The 17,500-nt window shown below is 37.1% G+C and overlaps 1 protein-coding gene and 1 long non-coding RNA gene across 7 annotated transcripts in view; one reads left to right on the forward strand and one right to left on the reverse strand.

The window, feature by feature from the left end:
* pros (prospero) overlaps positions 1-17,500 on the forward strand; it is a 1,677,936-nt gene that overhangs the window by 1,590,389 nt on the left and 70,047 nt on the right. The gene's annotated exons all lie outside the window — the stretch shown is intronic.
* Positions 3,560-17,500, reverse strand: part of LOC136830190 (uncharacterized) — a 137,958-nt gene continuing 124,017 nt past the window's right edge. Inside the window, exon 3 of the long non-coding RNA XR_010850592.1 lies at positions 3,560-3,972. This is a non-coding gene — a long non-coding RNA (uncharacterized lncRNA). The remainder of the gene's footprint in view (positions 3,973-17,500) is intronic.

Here is a 17,500-nt window from a genome sequence, read left to right on the forward strand (position 1 = left end):
GAGAGGAGACAAGCAAAAGGAAGGAAAGGAAAGGCGAAGGAGAGAAGACGAGGACGAGAAGAAGAAGAAGAGGTGGGCTGGACAGGTAAGGGATACCTGCTTTTGGCTTAATGAGAAGGAAACCTTAGACTGTTTGTCCAGACTCGAGCTTCCTGAAGGAGTAAGGCTTGATGATTCTGCAACACCTGGCTGAGACCTCCATCCTCCTCCTCCTCCTCCTCCTCCTCCTCCTCCTCCTCCTCCTCCTCCTCCTCCTCCTCCTCCTCCTCCTCCTCCTCCTCCTCCTCCAAGTGGTTGGTCACTCAAGGGGACGATCGAGGAAGCGTCTGGTGATGATTGCTTATTCATCCACGACACTTGCATGCCCAGACGATGAGAGAGAGAGAGAGAGAGAGAGACCCTCTGGTCACTTTCTCTCATTAGCCAGGTCTCTGTCTGTCGAAGAAATTACGTCACCGACGTTTTCAGACATAATCTGGCATTTGCCATTCATATTCATAATATATTCACACGCGTGTATATATTTTGGACCAGTAAGCTCTAAGAACGTCAGCCAACTGTCGCACGAACTATTTATTGACTGCTATATCAAGACGAGGTCTTTGTGAGGACAGCTTTTAAGCACCTTCATAGAAGTGTATATATAAATATATACGAGCGCGCATATACATATACACTTTCTACATTTTACTTTGTCTATATAGGTCCAGAGTAGGTTGTGTTGTCTGCTTCAGAATAACTTTAATTTTTTGTTTCCTCTAGGAAACCCTTTTTTAAATACCGAATTTACTTTATTTTTCCTTTACCTTTATAGGTCCAGAGTACTAGGTTGTGTTGTCTGCTTCAGAATAACTTTAATTTTTTGTTTCCTCTAGAAAACCCTTTTTTAAATACCGAATTTACTTTATTTTTCCTTTACCTTTATTTTTGTTTTTGAGAAGCTTTATGTTACTTTTTCATTAAATTGAGAAGTTTCTTTAGAGCTTTATTTTACTTTTTCATTAAATTGAAAGGTTTCTTTTAGACCTTGTCAAATAATTACTTTACTTTAGGTATTTTGTAAGTTTCTATAGACCTCGTCAGTTACTTTACTTTACTTTAGGTATTTTGTGATATACCTAAAGTCCATTTGAATATAGTTTATATAAGATCTTCCAGGATTCAGCTCATCTCCAAAAATGAAGCGAAAATGACCTCACTGCGACCTCACCGTAATCCCATTTGAGCGTGATGTTGTTATGACCCTATGAATCCATCTTCCGGTTTAGCGTTGTGAATACCCCTTCCTCCCCTCCCCACCCACCCCTCCCTTGTTGACCTCGTAGGACAATCTGACCCGTAATTACGATAGCTCTTGACCCACACCTCTGTTTTTCTCTACAGTTAACAGTCCATGACGACCTAGTGTAGTCTCTTGTGGTCCATCTGCTCTCTTCCCATTCCTGTTTACGTTGGTTTAGGGATGGCCAACTTCGTTATTTGGTTGTTATCTAGTTTTTGAGTAATTAAATCTTTATATCTATTTTCTGAACGTTATAGCTTTTGTATGGTAGGAGGTGGGACTGGGTAGAAGTGCTGATTAAGTCTAATTTATTATTATTATATTTTGGAACATCAGTTATACTGGTTTGCTGTGATCGTCGTGGGATTCAGAGGCTTTTAAGGTATCTATTTCTATGTTTGGCAGTTAACATCAATTTGTTGTTTTTGTTTTAATTTTTGTGTGACTCACGGCCCGTGCTTTTAGCCTTATTGCCACTGTTCAGGTGCTTTCAAAGTACACGTTTCCATGTTCGACAATGAACACAGACTTGTTCTTTGTATATCTTAGGTCTTACTTTTAATATTTGACTTTGGGATCTTAATCCTAGATAGTGACCCCCACGGGTTTTTAAACCCGATATGTATCCACCGTTGCGGCATGTTTAGTACAAGCCCGTTGGGGATTACCGTAAAAACAAACAAAAGACTGTAAATATCATAAAGGCAATGACCCCCAAGAAATATTAGGTATAGATAACGATCCCCAAAAACTCTTGGGCCTCATCTAGGAAAGATCCAAACTTTGTCCATGCAGAAAATTCTCATTGATGGTTAATTCACTTTCAAGTTGGGCAGTCAATTTTTTCCCATAAAAATGGGGGCACAGAAAGACTTCTATTTATATACAATAGGATGCACATGGGATGCACATTTTGGCACTAATATGGCTTTATTCATGAGTGTTAATGACTGTATTACATTAGTTCAAGTTTTACAGTTACAATCAGTAGGTTCAAGTTGTGCAGTTAAATGTGAAATAAAACAGAACATATCTAACCAGTTGTGACCTTTAAGTTCTAGTTTTGCAGTTACGAGTAAATGTGGGTGGTGACCTGTAATAACGGTAGCCTATTAAACCGATTGTCACTGTAAGGGCTGAGAATATATACAATAGTAGCCGATACAATAGGAGCCAATTACAAAGAAATATGATAGCTCAGATTTCATGAACAAGTTCAGTTTTGTCAAACTCACTGAAGTAATAGCGATGACGCAAATTCACTCTACATGAAGGGAAATTTGTGCGACGCATACCTTTTCATTTTTCTCTGAACTCTTTAAAGACAAGAATGTGATGATTCTAACCATCAGACATGAGTCAAATTCGAGTTGAATGTGATTCAGGTAGAAACAGACAACCATCAGACATGAGTCAAAGCGAGCTGAATGTGATTCAGGTAGAAACAGACAAATTAAGCAGTGAGACGGAAAAGATTTACATGAGATTCTAATGTAAATCAGACTGAGAAAAGCCAGGAATCATCAGACATCGTTCAGTTTGTGAGACAGGCCTAGAAGGTATATTAAGCCATACACCTCCAAGCCAAGAAGAGCATTGTGTTCGCTCTCCTACGATGATGAGCTTCTTAACAAAAGCCAGGAATGTCGACAGACAGACAAACAAATCGATTTGAGAGACATTTCGACAGACCGACAAACAAATCGATTTGAGAGAAGTTTCGACAGACAGACAAACAAATCGATTTGAGAGAAATTAAATAAGTATAATGTGCTAAATCTCACACACAGAAGCTAAGAAGACAGCTTTCATTAATTTAAGTTATATAAGATAATTTTACTGATTTCATTCATTTAAGATATGTATGATAAACTAAGTGAAGTTTTAGATTTGTTTAGACTTGAGATGCGAATCTTAAACCTTGAAAAGGTAACAGTAGACGCCTGACAGTTTTCAGGCTTAAAACAGTGATAGAAACTACGAATTTTCTTTAAACCTTGAAAAGGTGACAGTAGACGCCTGACAGTTTTCAAAATTAAAACAGTGATAGAAACTAAGAATTTTCTTTAAATAAAGAACTTGAGATCCGAAAGGCATGACAGTAGACAGAACATCAGAGGCTTTCAAGAAATACAAAAAGATGTCACGAGCTGGGTTTTAATTATCTAAACAGAGGCTTAAGATCATTTTAAGTGCATCAGATTACTAACAGTTCAAAATAATTTTAACAGCAGACAAAACAAAGTAACAGTTCAAGGTAATTTTAATTATCAGCAGATACTAACAGTTCAAGGTAATTTTAAGTGCAGCAGATACTAACAGTTCAAGGTAATTTTAAGTGCAGCAGATACTAACAGTTCAAGGTAATTTTAAGTGCAGCAGATACTAACAGTTCAAGGTAATTTTAAGTGCAGCAGATACTAACAGTTCAAGGTAATTTTAAGTGCAGCAGAGACAAACAAAGTAACTAAGGCTGATGTACCAGCAGCCCAGTTTTGTATTAGTACTGGAGATACAGAAATAACTGTGAGGCTGTGTTAAACTACAAATAAATTTGCAAGGCGTTGCAAGGGCACCACAATCGTCATCTTCAAGTCAGTCAATTTCAATCTTCATCATCTTATTGCCAACATAGCCTGCAAGTCTTCAGCAGTATCGGTGGCAGCCTTTGAAGTCGTTCTGCCACATACCTAATAAGAAAATCATTTCATTAGTTTATTTTTTCAGTTTTTTACTGCTAATTTAAAAACAACAGAAATGTTTTGCGTTTGTTCAGAATATTAATTATTATTTACTTTAAAACCCCTAACGTTTTGTTCCATTTGGAAAATCATGACAATTGTAAGAGTTCATCAGATATCTCTTTTTTGTAGGACAATGTATTCCATTTTGTTTTTGATAATGGGTTTAATGAAGATTTGATTATCATTAGCTTGAAGTAGGCGTTTTAGCATCATGGAAAGAATCCCATAAGATATTAGTAGTTGACATTTGTAACAACTGATAAGTCCGGCTGCAATATATAAAGTTATAAAAGCTTGGTACCATGTGAACCACTTCTGCTGGACCAGCCATATACTATGCCAATAATTTCACTGATCCCCACCTAAAGTCCTGTATTTTTAATACTGGATAACTTAAAAGTTTGGAAAGATGAAAGCGTGCGCTGTGGAAGCTGAACACTTTTCCTCCTTCAAGCAGCGTTGTAGCGTCATCTTAGCAGAAAACCCAATCATCTTTTCTCTCGATACTAGAGAATACTGGATAACTTTGCACAAGGTACATAGCTGGGAAATAAGTAACTGGTTGAAGTGGAATGGTCGCAACATTGTGGACAGAAAGGGGAGAACAGAGGTTCAGAGTCTACAATGTATATCTTAGAGAATAGGAAACAATATTGGAACGAACTGCAGACAACAGATATCTCCCATCAGAAGGTGGGACAGATTATGGTTTTGAGATACATGTTTTTGAACTATGTCAAGTAAAGGTCAGAAAGACCTTTACTTGTCATCAGAGAGAGAGAGAGAGAGAGAGAAAGTCGAGCAGGTTGTCTGTTGATTCTTCATTACCCTTACATTGCTGGTCAGTTTGCCTTAACCACAGTAACCACAGATAAGTAATATTCCTGAAGCTCAGAGTCTCTTGGTAAAAATGTTCACAACCAGGATGGTCTCATTCTTCAACCACTGTCAACTATCATCAAGAGTAGTGATAGTCCTTCCTAAAGACCTTGTGTCACTGGCAAATTTGGTCTCAGTCTGCCAGGATACAAAAGTCTTCATCTACGACCTCAGGTTTAGCAGAAAAAAGTGACAGGGCAACGAATAGTTAAATTGATTCAGTGATAGTTCTTCGCCGAGTAGGTTGGAAAGAGGTAGTTGTCATGCCTCTTTGAAGTTCAGTGAAAAGAGCCTCTGTAGTCAAGTCGCCATTCAGCAGTGCCACCTCTCCAAATAACGGAGAAACAAAAAGCAACTCAAGAGAAAAACGCAGCACCCTTGAGACGTTCCCTGTCAAATCATTCAACAATAACCTGCTACTTAAAGGAAATGCTGAAGTCATAATTCCTCAGGGAAAGAAACTTCGTTTCTCATACGAGAGAAACTTCGTATTTTACTTAAAACAAAAGCCGGTCGAAGACTCTTACATGAGACCCGGAAGGCACAGGTCATAAATCATGGTTGTTTTTTTTTCCTTGTCATCAAACAAGCCGGGAAATAGTCTTGAGTAATGCAGAATTTTTCCCAAACAATTCGAATTGCTTTAAGGTTTGGAGTAAGATGTGCTCACGTGTTCACAATTTATGTAGCTATGTAACTCCTATAGAAATATGTGGAAATTTGATGAAAATTAAGCTTCAGTTCAGTATGTTAAATGAATTATCACAGTTAATGTGACAGCAAAATATACAAATATAAAATTATTACAGTTTATATGTTAAATGATGTCCTTAATTCAAATGTCTCAGTTATTACCTGTTACGTGTTGTCAAGAATTCCCCTCACTTTACCTGTTGGTGTTGTCAAGAACACTCCCTCTCTCTCTCTCTCTCTCTCTCTCTCTCTCTCTCTCTCTCTCTCTCTCTCTCTCTCTGGAAATAGATGAATTGAATCGTTTCAATTTTGTGTTTTCATGTCAGTTATTACTATTGTTAGGGAACACATACCATACAAAATGACGGTTATACTCGAGAAGCTCGAACCCCGTAGCGGGGTGCACTGTAGGCATTACCTAAGGGTCTTTGCAGCGTGCCTTCGTCCCCTTGCTGCAACCCCTTTCGTTCCTTTTACTGCACTTCCTTTCATATTCTCTTACTTTCCACCCTCTCCTAAAAACTGATTTATAGTGCAACTGCTAAAGGTGTTCCTCCTGTTGCACCTTTCAAACCTTTTACTGTCAGTTTCCGTTTCAGCGACGAATGACCTCATAGGTCCCAGTGCTTGGCTTTGGCCTAAATTCTATATTCAGTTCAATTCGAGAAGGTCGAGACATTAGGTCCCCGAAACTACCCCAGAATTCGAATAAAGTGCCTTCGTTCAACATACATACATACATACATACATACATACATACATACATACATCCATACATACATACATACATACATACATACATACATACATACACACATACACAGGGCAGATGGAGAGAGATTGGCTTCTGGGTTTACGACGGCAAATCTGAACGGGAAGTTCGTCACTAATTATGATTAATAATTAACTTGCTAAAATTAAAATTCGAAAATAAATCAATAAAAAACGCCAATTTTTTGGCTAGGATGTCGAAAAAATTAAAATGAAAATAAATCAATAAATAGATAAATGAATACTAAGTAAATAAAATATTTTGAGTCTCACAGGTAGAGACAGACCTGCCCTTTGAAGGAAGATCGTCAGAATGGAGAAGATAAATGTAAGATTTATTGAAAGGAAAGATTGTTGGCGATTCATTTCGAGAAAACGGGTCAAGTAGTCATGGAGATTTCATACTACTCTGTTGCAAATATTTTGAGAAAAAATGGAATTTATCCTTTTGAAGGGATAAATATCATCCTAGGTGATTCTTTATATCAAAAGATGGAGAAAGCGTGTCAAATAGTCATGAAGATTTCATGTTACTCAATTGCAGATAGAAAATGAGAAAAATGGCATATATCCTTTGAAGACAGACAATAAAAATCTTGTCTTCAAAGGATATATATCATTCTGGAAAAGATTTCTTGTTACTTAGTTGCAGATATTTTAATATTAAAATGGTATATATATATATATATATATATATATATATATATATATATATATATATATATATATATATATATATATATATATATATATATCCTTTGAAGACAATATTTTTTTTCAGAGAATATATATCATTCTAGAAGATTCTTTACACCAAAAGATATTCCGAGAACTCGTCTCTTATGGAGAGGAATAGAATCATAGGCTGTTATCTGCTACAGTCAACAGCGATTGGAGCGTGCAAATGTTTGTGTAGGCTATTTCTGCAAATTCAGGTGTCTGTTATCGCCAGGCAATTATTTGGCGGATCACGTTTTTGAGGTCTGGTGAATAATGGAAGGGGATGCGTCATTTTGTATATTTTCTTTGGGTCAGGTTAATTTACCTACTTGAATACTATGAGATAAAAAGAGACCATGATTATTATTTGGTTTCTTTTTGCTTGGTCTGACGCTCGTGTGTGTAGACACGTGTGATTTTTTTTACGTCAGTTTGACAAGGCAAATAATGATACGACTTTATTGATATGCATGGGGCCGTGATATACTGAAGAATGATATTGCCTTTAAAATAATAATTACTCTGCAAGAAAATGCAAGAAAACCTATGTTTTATAGCGGTGGTGATTTCTCCCTTTGGTGTACGTTGTCAGTCTGCTAGACGTTAACATACATTTTTTTTTCTATTAAAAAGATTATCCTAGTACGGATTGAAGTTTGACGACCTAAAATACTGGTATGAAGGGAGTCATGTTAATGAATGTCTGACTCGAATATACAAAATTTGTATATAATTATATATATATACATATATATATACATATATATATACATAATATATATACACACACATATATATGAGAACATACGAAATATATAAGCGAAATGCATATTGAATATATATAACTCGTATACAAAACACCTTAAGCAATCCTGGCCCTCCGTAGAGACGAAAGTTATAAAACCCACCCACCCTTTCTACACACACACACACTAAGTATGATCATTATGGGAGTAAAGGAAAAAGAAAAAAAAATAGTTTTGCTCTGTTGATGACGTTAATAAACAAAACAAAAAAAACATAAAGGAAAGAAATCTGGGCGAACCTTGGAAGATGACGTGAAGAAGGTCTTGGTAGGTGAGCAAGATCCCTACTGGAACAGATTGCTAGCAAAATCCAGCACGCGCTCAGCACATCCATAGCACGTGCCAGTTGCAACCCCCCCCCCATCTCTCTCTCTCTCTCTCTCTCTCTCTCTCTCTCTCACACACACACTTCTTGAGCATACTTCCTATTGTGATTCTTACAAGCTTGACAAATTCGCAATCCAGAGAATCTTCAGGTCATTCATTTCTCTCAGAAGTATTAACTCTCTCTCTCTCTCTCTCTCTCTCTCTCTCTCTCTCTCTCTCTCTCTCTCTCTCTCTCTCTCTCCTCCCTTCCCTATAATGCCGCCAGAATAGGTAATATATCTAAATCAAGATTGCGTGAAACGCCGCACACTCCCATCTTGATGGCACAAGACACCTGCTAAGAAATAATTTCCCACGCAAGTCACTGCCGTACGTCTTCCGGTGGCCTTGAAGGATGCCTGCGTACGCGCGCGCGCAAACACACACACACACACCCATGTACGGGTCAACCACGCATGTGAGCCCACACGTATACGTTATTTGGAAGAGAACACACGTAGAAACATTACAAAGTTTATTCGCGAAAAAGCAGACGCTTATGGAAATACCAAAGTATTATATCTTTATATGGAGAGTTAAGCAAGTTCTATTTACTCTCACAGGGGAAATAATAAGTTCTATTTACTCTCACAGGGAAATACATAAGCTCTATTTACTCTCACAGGGAAATAGCCTACATATGTTCGATTTACTCTTGCCGAGAAGTACTCAAGTTCTATTTACTTTCATAGAGAAATACAAAGCTTCTACTTACTTTCAGAGAGAAATACACAACTTCTATTTACTTTCATAAATACACAACTTCTATTTACTTTCATAGAGAAATACACAAATTCTATTTATTTTCAGAGCGAAATACACAACTTCTATTTACTTTCGTAGAGAAACACACAACTTCTATCTACTTTCATAGAGAAATACACAAGTTCTATTTACTTTCATAAAAAAAAAATACGCGAGTGTATTCATTCTCACAGAAAATAAATACATGAGTTCTCTAATCACTCTCACAGAGCATATGCAAGTACTGTTCACTTTCATAGAGAAATGCAAACGTTCTGTTTAATTTCACAGAGAAATACAGAAGTCCTATTTACTTCCACAGCGAAACACACGCAAACGGAACATATTCACACACACACACACCTAAAACTTTCGCACACATGTACATGCATACACACACGCGCGCAACCGCGTACATACAGCGTAAGAACACATTGGAACGCCAGTGTACACAAGCATTCACTACATAGTTACACGCGCAAGACACGCAAACATGCGCACTCAAAGATTCGTCTTTATACAAACCCGAGACTCGAATCCGATCAGATCGCACTCAAATTCGTGTGCACCCAAAGTACTCGTCTACGTTAGATATACTGTACACGCATGGGTCCATGACAAAGTATAATTTTCTTTCAGTCTTTTTATAAATTGAATTTATATACAGAACTTGGTAATAACTGTTTATTTCAAATATGACAATCTTTAAATGATATACGTGACTTACATGCTGGGGCGTATAGAAAGCATTTATAGTGAAAGAGATAGATAAAGAAAAGAAGTATATGGAATAAATGAGCTTTTTTCAAAACTTTCTAAAAGAGGAAAACATATGCATGATAATATACATGCCATATAGACGTATACAAATTATAACAGTGAAAGGTAAGAAAAGACAGCGAAGTATTTTTTTCGATTCAATGAACCTCAATCAGGTTGCTCAAATAATATTAATGTATAATAATAACGATAAAATTCTGAGTACTGAAGAGAACCTTTGTTAGGCGTTACTACCTACACGTGTCTTGCTAGGTGCACCGTAGGTAAAACTAAAGGTTCTTAGCTTTCTGCTTTTCACTTTACATCTGTTCCCTAGGGTCTTTTGGCACTTAGCTGTCCAACATCTTTAACATTTTCTATTCCCAACATTCACATCCAATTCATAAATCTGTGATTTATGAGACGGCAGACTGTATGCTAATGCTGACCTAATGTTTCACTGGTCATCGGTTCAAAAATTAGATATATATATATATATATATATATATATATATATATATATATATATGTATATATATATATATATATATATATATATATATATAATAATATATATATATATATATATATATATATATATATATATATATATATATATATATATATATATATATATATATTACATACTGGCGATTACGTATGCAGCACATTTCTTCAGGTTTTATACATTGATCTCTAACCTTTATGGAAAGTCACCTCACATCTGATGATGTCCACCGGACTAACATGTGTTCCCTCTTAACTGATATCTACAAGTACGAATCAGTCGACCGTAAAAGTATGAAAACATTTACATGTTTGTATTTCACAGCTCGTTTGTTCTGGGCAGGGTAAAAGCTTCTTATTACTCCCTTCCTGAATTTACAAGGCACGGAAAGGGCTATGCCTCGTTACTGATTAGGAAGACGCAAGAGAGATTCAATGCAGATGGATACGATGTGGATATGAAAGACATGCCTCAAAGATGTGGGAGATTTTTGTCTTTGCATTTACGAGGTAGAAATCCCAGAAGGAGCTAGAAGAGCCATTTATTTAGAGAATCATAGAAATGCAGTACTGCAGAGCCACAAAGACAAAAATGGTCTCCTAAGATCTAAAATAAAAATCTGCAGTACTTCAGAAATACCAGAATATAGTTCAGTAGGCCTACTTAAAAAAAAATTATAGAGTGACATTAACATTTAATCAAATATTGTCTTGAGAATATTACATAATTTCTTTGTTTTAAATGGATAAAAAGGTATTTTTTCAGTGTTTGGAGCCGCACAAGTGTCTTGAAAGAGCAGCATAGACTCCTGAGCTGCAGGTTGGCGACCCCTGACCTAAAGGGCCGGGCAGTAATCCCTGCCGCTGCCACTGCCAATTCTTCTGGTGCTCGTATTGAACAAGGCCACAATTTTGAATTGTGGATCTAACCTTTGCCTAAGAAGGTGTCAACCTACAAGGCAGCTGGTGCTAGTAATCTGAACTCGGGGCCCGAATCCAGGTACTACCAGCTGGCCCCAGCTGATAGTACCAGGATTCGGCTGATCAAGGGGCAGGGACGTTAAGTACTTGAGGATAAGAACTAAGTGAAACCATAGGGCTGTCGAATGAGAGATGCTGGTTCAGACTAAAGACCAAAAGACTGAGTTCGCAGAGACGTTGAGAGTTATTACAAAGGATCTCGTTCCTTAACTTTGGCCCAAAAAGTATAAATCTTCAACCCTACATATCCCAAAACCAAACTTTTCTCTACCTTGGGAGGGCTTGGAATAATTCTATACTCTTGCCCCAGTAATATATTGTTTGGGGCTCCTAACGATTTTCTTAAGTTAAAAAAGCATATCCTCCTCCTCCTATCTATCTGAGTGAGAGAGTTCTCTCTCTCTCTCTCTCTCTCTCTCTCTCTCTCTCTCTCTCTTCTTCTCTCTCTCTCATTTTTCTCTTGTATACGTGTCCCCGTAAGGGGATAGTGCCGTTAATTCACCCCATGTGGTGCACTGTAGGCATTACTTAAGGGTCTTTGCAGCGTCCCTTCGACCCCTAGCTGCAACCTCTTCCATTCCTTTTACTGTACCTCCGTTCATATCCTCTTTCTTCCATCTGACTTTCCAGCCTGTCCTAACAGTTTTTCAGTGCAACTGCGAGGTTCTCGTCCTGTTACACCTTTCAAACCTTCTTACTGTCAATTTCCGTTTCAGGGTTGAATGACCTCATAGGTTCCAGCGGATGGCCTTTGGCCTAAAGTCTATATTTCCTTTCTGTTGTGGTATACCTGCGATCAAGTATGAGAAGAGGAAACTGAAAGAAAGTAACTCGTGGTTCGTGCTACTATAACAAAAACTGTTTGAGACAGCTAAGAATTATTGTTTTGACAACACATGACAGTGGCCACCGCCTCTATACGTTGGCGGCGTCGAGGCTCGCAGGTGTTTTCTTATTTACGTCGTAAATCAGTAGTTTCTGACGCCGTTTTATTTATTTGCTGTGACTCTCGAATGAGGCACACCTGTTTGAGCTTTACGATCTCTTCTGTACCTGTCTAGATAAAGTGGATCTCACGGCTTTTACAATTCCTTGTTTCTTTCCTTGTCCCGATTTTTTTTTTTTTTTTTTTGCGGAATCGCATCGCTGATTGTGTCTGTAATCATTTTTTTCTTCTGTAATTTCTGCTGAGGTTTTAAAATTTCCTGATGATCGTCTTCATTCTGAACTCAAGCCTTTTATAATTCCTCTTTTGTTTCTTGACCTGGATTTCTTTGGGGAGAGTTGAATTGCTTTGCTGATTATGATCGTGACTTTTGTTTTTGTTTTCTTCTGTAATTTCTGCTGAGTTCTTTCATTTCTTCCTTATTTTCTGCTGAATTTTTTCCACGTGTTTCTGATAATTGTCTTCATCGTGAACAACAAAAACAAGTCTCTAGGGCGAATACTATACCGTTTGATCACAGTCGTCCATATACTACTTACTTCAGTAGCTGATTCGTGTGATTTACGTCCGTTCTTCAGTCATATATTTTTGGATAGGTGATGTTTTCACTATTACGCACTTCGTGATTTATCGAGTTAACATTTTAGCAAGTGTGAACCCGAACTGAAAATACAATAAAACTGCTTCGTGAGAATGAATTTTATGTGTCTAAAAGTTACGTTCTGTAGTTAAAACGGGATCTTTACATGTATTACCAATAGTTGCACGTGACCTGCAGAACTGAATTGTACGAATGATCTGTTTTTGGCATCTCAGATTTTGTAGTTTCCTTAACAGCCAGGGTTTCTGTAGCTGAAAAGTTACAGGGACTTTTCATAATCATTTTAAAGCACATTCAGGACTTTTGTAGTTGAAAGTTATTGGGCATTATGTTAAGTACTTTTTTAGTAGTATATCAGAGGGTTTACTAGCTATCGACACAATAATATAAATATATATATATATATATATATATATATATATATATACATACATACATACATACATACATACATACATACATACATACATACATACATACAATCGTAAGATGGCAACACAGGCAAATCCCACAGAGCAAATGAAGCTCTCGGTCTCCGGGATTCCATGCAAGCCTAACTTTCCGTCCGAGGGCAGAGAGAGAGAGAGAGAGAGAGAGAGAGAGAGAGAGAGAGAGAGAGAGAGAGAGAGAAAAAGGCAGACGATAATGTAATGTCAGAGGAAGGGACCGACGTCGAAGCAGAGACTTCATATGGAATCGCAACTTGGCAAGAACTTTTAATGGACTCCAGAAATCCCAACAGACCCGCAGAGAGAGAGAGAGAGAGAGAGAGAGAGAGAGAGAGAGAGAGAGAGAGAGAGAGAGAGAGAGAGAATGTGTCTCAAAGTCCTGGAGTGCCTCGGACACACACACACACACATCCCCTCCCACACACCCTCCCTCCCCTCCCACCTCCCCTCTCTCCTCTCCCCCTCCCCTCCCTCCTTCTCCTCCTCTTCCTCTCCCTCCTCCTCCTCCTCCTCCTCCTCCTCCTCCTCCTCCTCCTCCTCCTCTCCTCCTCCATTCCTCCTCTAACCATTGAAGGAACACAGGCTTTCGAACTCACTTTCGAAGTCTGTGCAAAACTCTCTCGTCTTAACTTTCCACAAGTATTAATTTCATACCCTGAGTTCCTCTCCTTGGCTCAGAGCGGCGACTGGGGGTGGGAGGGAGGGGAGGGGTATAGAGACGGACAGACAGACAGACAGACAGACTGAGCCAGAGAGACACAGACGGACAGTTATAGACAGAGACCGAGAATATTGTATTACAAGAGACTCTAACTCTGTACGGAGCTCCTGCGTTTCATCTCTTTACTTCCACCTCCTCCTCCACCTCCACCTCGCCATCATCCTTCCCCTCCCCCTTCCTCCAAAACCAAACTCCCTCCCCTAACCTCAGTCTATCGCCCTACCTTTCATGCCATCACTCCCCCCACTACCAATGCCCCCTCCCCTCCCTTCGAAGGTCCACATTATTCAGGTGGTACGTACGTACTACAAGGAACACGTAAATTAACAAATCCAGATTCTAGAATGGGCTGCTCTTACGAGCAAACTACCGTGCTGGCATAAGGCCAGCTTTAATCTAACAGCAGAAAAAAAGACAAGGGAAGGAATGTCAAGTTGATCGTTTTCAACACTGTACATTCTTACATAGTTCCTAAGTAGCAAAAATGATAAAGGGATTAGATGCTCTGTTACCTTTAATTGTTCCAAGCTCGGTATTCTCCTTACGCAGATATTTCCTGTTAACGTTCTAATAACAGTAATAATGATAACCAGATCATGTCACTTAGTTATTAGGAAAATGTCGGTGCAGATTACTTGAAGGTCTCTAAAGCAAACCTAATAATAATAATAATAATAATAATAATAGGTTCAAACCCAGGACTAACAAAAGAGAGGCAACGAGGGAGATCGGAATAATAATAATAATAATAATAATAATAATAATAATAATAGAACTCATGCAGAATAGTGTGCTGCTAGAAACAGCGCACATAGTGAGATAGGCTATGGACTCCTAAGGAGGCAGGATGCAACCCGGAACCCCACACTATAAAAAAAAAAAAAAAACACCCAGTCTAATAGGATGACTGATAGACAAAAAAATTATTATTATTATTATTATTATTATTATTATTATTATTATTATTATTATTATTATAGTAAAAGGTTCGAAGCCCAGACAATTGAAAGGCAAGGGAGGTGGGGGGGGGAGAGATCGAACCAGGGCCCAGAAATGAAGATGTGAGGTAGAAATGATAATAGTAATAAAGATAATCCAAACCTTAATTTAAGCAGAAACCGCGCAGATTCAAGTGTGTATCAGAACAAAATAAAGGAGCCTAGGGAAATGTGCAGAAAGGTACAATGACAGATGTTCGCTAATCGCCCACGACATTATAAATGTAGCGCAGAAAGGTACAATAACAGATGTTCGCTAATCGCCGACGACATTATGAATGTAGGTATGGCTGAACGAACAACCGATAGTCCATATTCACATGTAAACACAGAGGTTCTTTCTCCCGTTACAATCAGTGAACACTGTAGATATTGATGATTGATCATTTGCGTGAATTTTGATTTTGTAATTTATATATATATATATATATATATATATATATATATATATATATATATATATATACATATACATACATATACATAGAATAATATTATATATATATATATATATATATATATATATATATATATATATATATATATATATATATATATATATATATATATATATATATATATATATATATATTTCCCTATACTATCTCTATATATCATTACAACGTACACTACTAAATAGCTTATATTACGTATAGACCATGTTTTATATTTTGTCATATATACCCCAGTTTACAGGAATAAGTTTTGGAAAACAAGCAATGTGAAGAAGTAATGCTGTTATACTTTCTCTCTCTCAAAATCACTAAATTTTTAGAGACCTATAAAATTTTTGGAAACAAGCAATGGGTAATGCTGTTAATTTCCAAGAAAATCATATTTTTAGAAAGCTATAAAACTGTAAATAGTTTTTTCCAAAAAAAGTACGTTAAAATAATTAGCACTTGATTTTCCAATCACCTACGATATGGATACCTTAATTTGCTTAGATCTCGTGACCCGACCGTGAGATTATGATTTGATTTGTACATGCCGTGATATCTCTGGTATCTTGTATTTGCATAAACATTACGTCAAACGCCAAAGGAGAAACACTGCCTACCACCTATTTTTATATCAAATGAGATAATGTCTCGACGCATTTTAAAACCACAATCTTCGCGAGTTGATTTGTTTTGGTCAATCCTAGGAAAAGCTTCTGGGACAGTTTGCAAGCAGGTGTTTCAAACCTTCGTACTTTCGTCAATAACTTGCCGTGCTTCCAAGCACCGTATGCCTTTCGTCGACAAGTTATTATCGTGCCGTACGGGATTAGTTATCGTGTCTTCGTCACGTCATCGTTCCTTCGTTATCGACATATTGTATCGTCGGGAGTTTCGTACCTTTGTCAACAATTTGCCGTGCCTCCAGATGCCGTACGTTTAGTCAACGAGTTATCGTGCCGCAGGGATTTAGCTTATCGTGTCTTCGTCACATCATCGTTCCTTCATCATCGACTTATCGTACCTTTGGGAGTTACATACCTTTGTCAACAATTCGCTTTGCTTCCAAGTACGGTACCTTTCTTCAACGAGTTATCGTGCCGTAGGGAATTAGTTATCGTGTCTTCGTCACGTCATCGAGTTATCATACTTTAAGTAAATTACCTTGCCTCTGTCCTCTGTCAAGCTTATCACTTACCTCCACCAGCTGGCAAGTTATTTCGTACTACGTTAGGGGGTGCGACTTTGTTTCACGGGTCGTCTCTTCTGTTATGAATTTTGTAATTCCTACAATGGTGTGACTTTGTGTTCATCCGTATTTTGAAGTAAGGATTTCGTCACGTGTGTTTTTCATGTAATGATTTCGAACTCAAAATTGTATGAATATTTTTCACTTTGGAATCAGTTTTTTAATCAATATTTTTAGTCGCAAAATCTTATTTTTTAATTCTTGATGTAGAGGTTTTATAATGTGAATTTCGACTCTGAAACCGTAACATTTTGACTTGTAGTACGAGAATGGAATTTTAAAAAACAGGTTTTAGTCCGAAAATTGTATGAATTTCTTTTTCACTTGTAGCCTGCTGTGAAATAGAGGATGAATTTTTTTTCACAAAATAGTATGCTTTTTCACTGCTATTTTGAAATAGGAATTTTGTTAAAATCAACTGTTCTTATCGGTAAAATAGAATAGTGTCTATATATCATTGTTGAATATTTTTGTAACAGGAAAATAATTTAAATATAAAATTTGGGGATGGATGCTGTCATTTCTCTAATTTATGAATTATAAATATTGATATATAATTTTTATCAGGAACAGAGACAGAACAAAAAAAACTAAAGAAATTTGTATGGTGATTTCTATAATTATCAATTGTTGAATTATGTAGATATTAATATACAACATTTTTAACAGGAACCTAGATATTTTAATAATTTACAACATTTTTGATATATAATTTTATCAGGAACAGAGGAACAAAAAACTAAAGGCTGAGAAAATTATCAATTGAAAAGATATTTTAAAAACCTTATTTTAAAAATTACGTGACCCCATCTTTCACAATTTCTGAAGTGTGCGAATATCGATA

This window comes from Macrobrachium rosenbergii, chromosome 46 (genome assembly GCF_040412425.1).
Source record: "Macrobrachium rosenbergii isolate ZJJX-2024 chromosome 46, ASM4041242v1, whole genome shotgun sequence".
NCBI lineage: Eukaryota > Metazoa > Arthropoda > Malacostraca > Decapoda > Palaemonidae > Macrobrachium > Macrobrachium rosenbergii.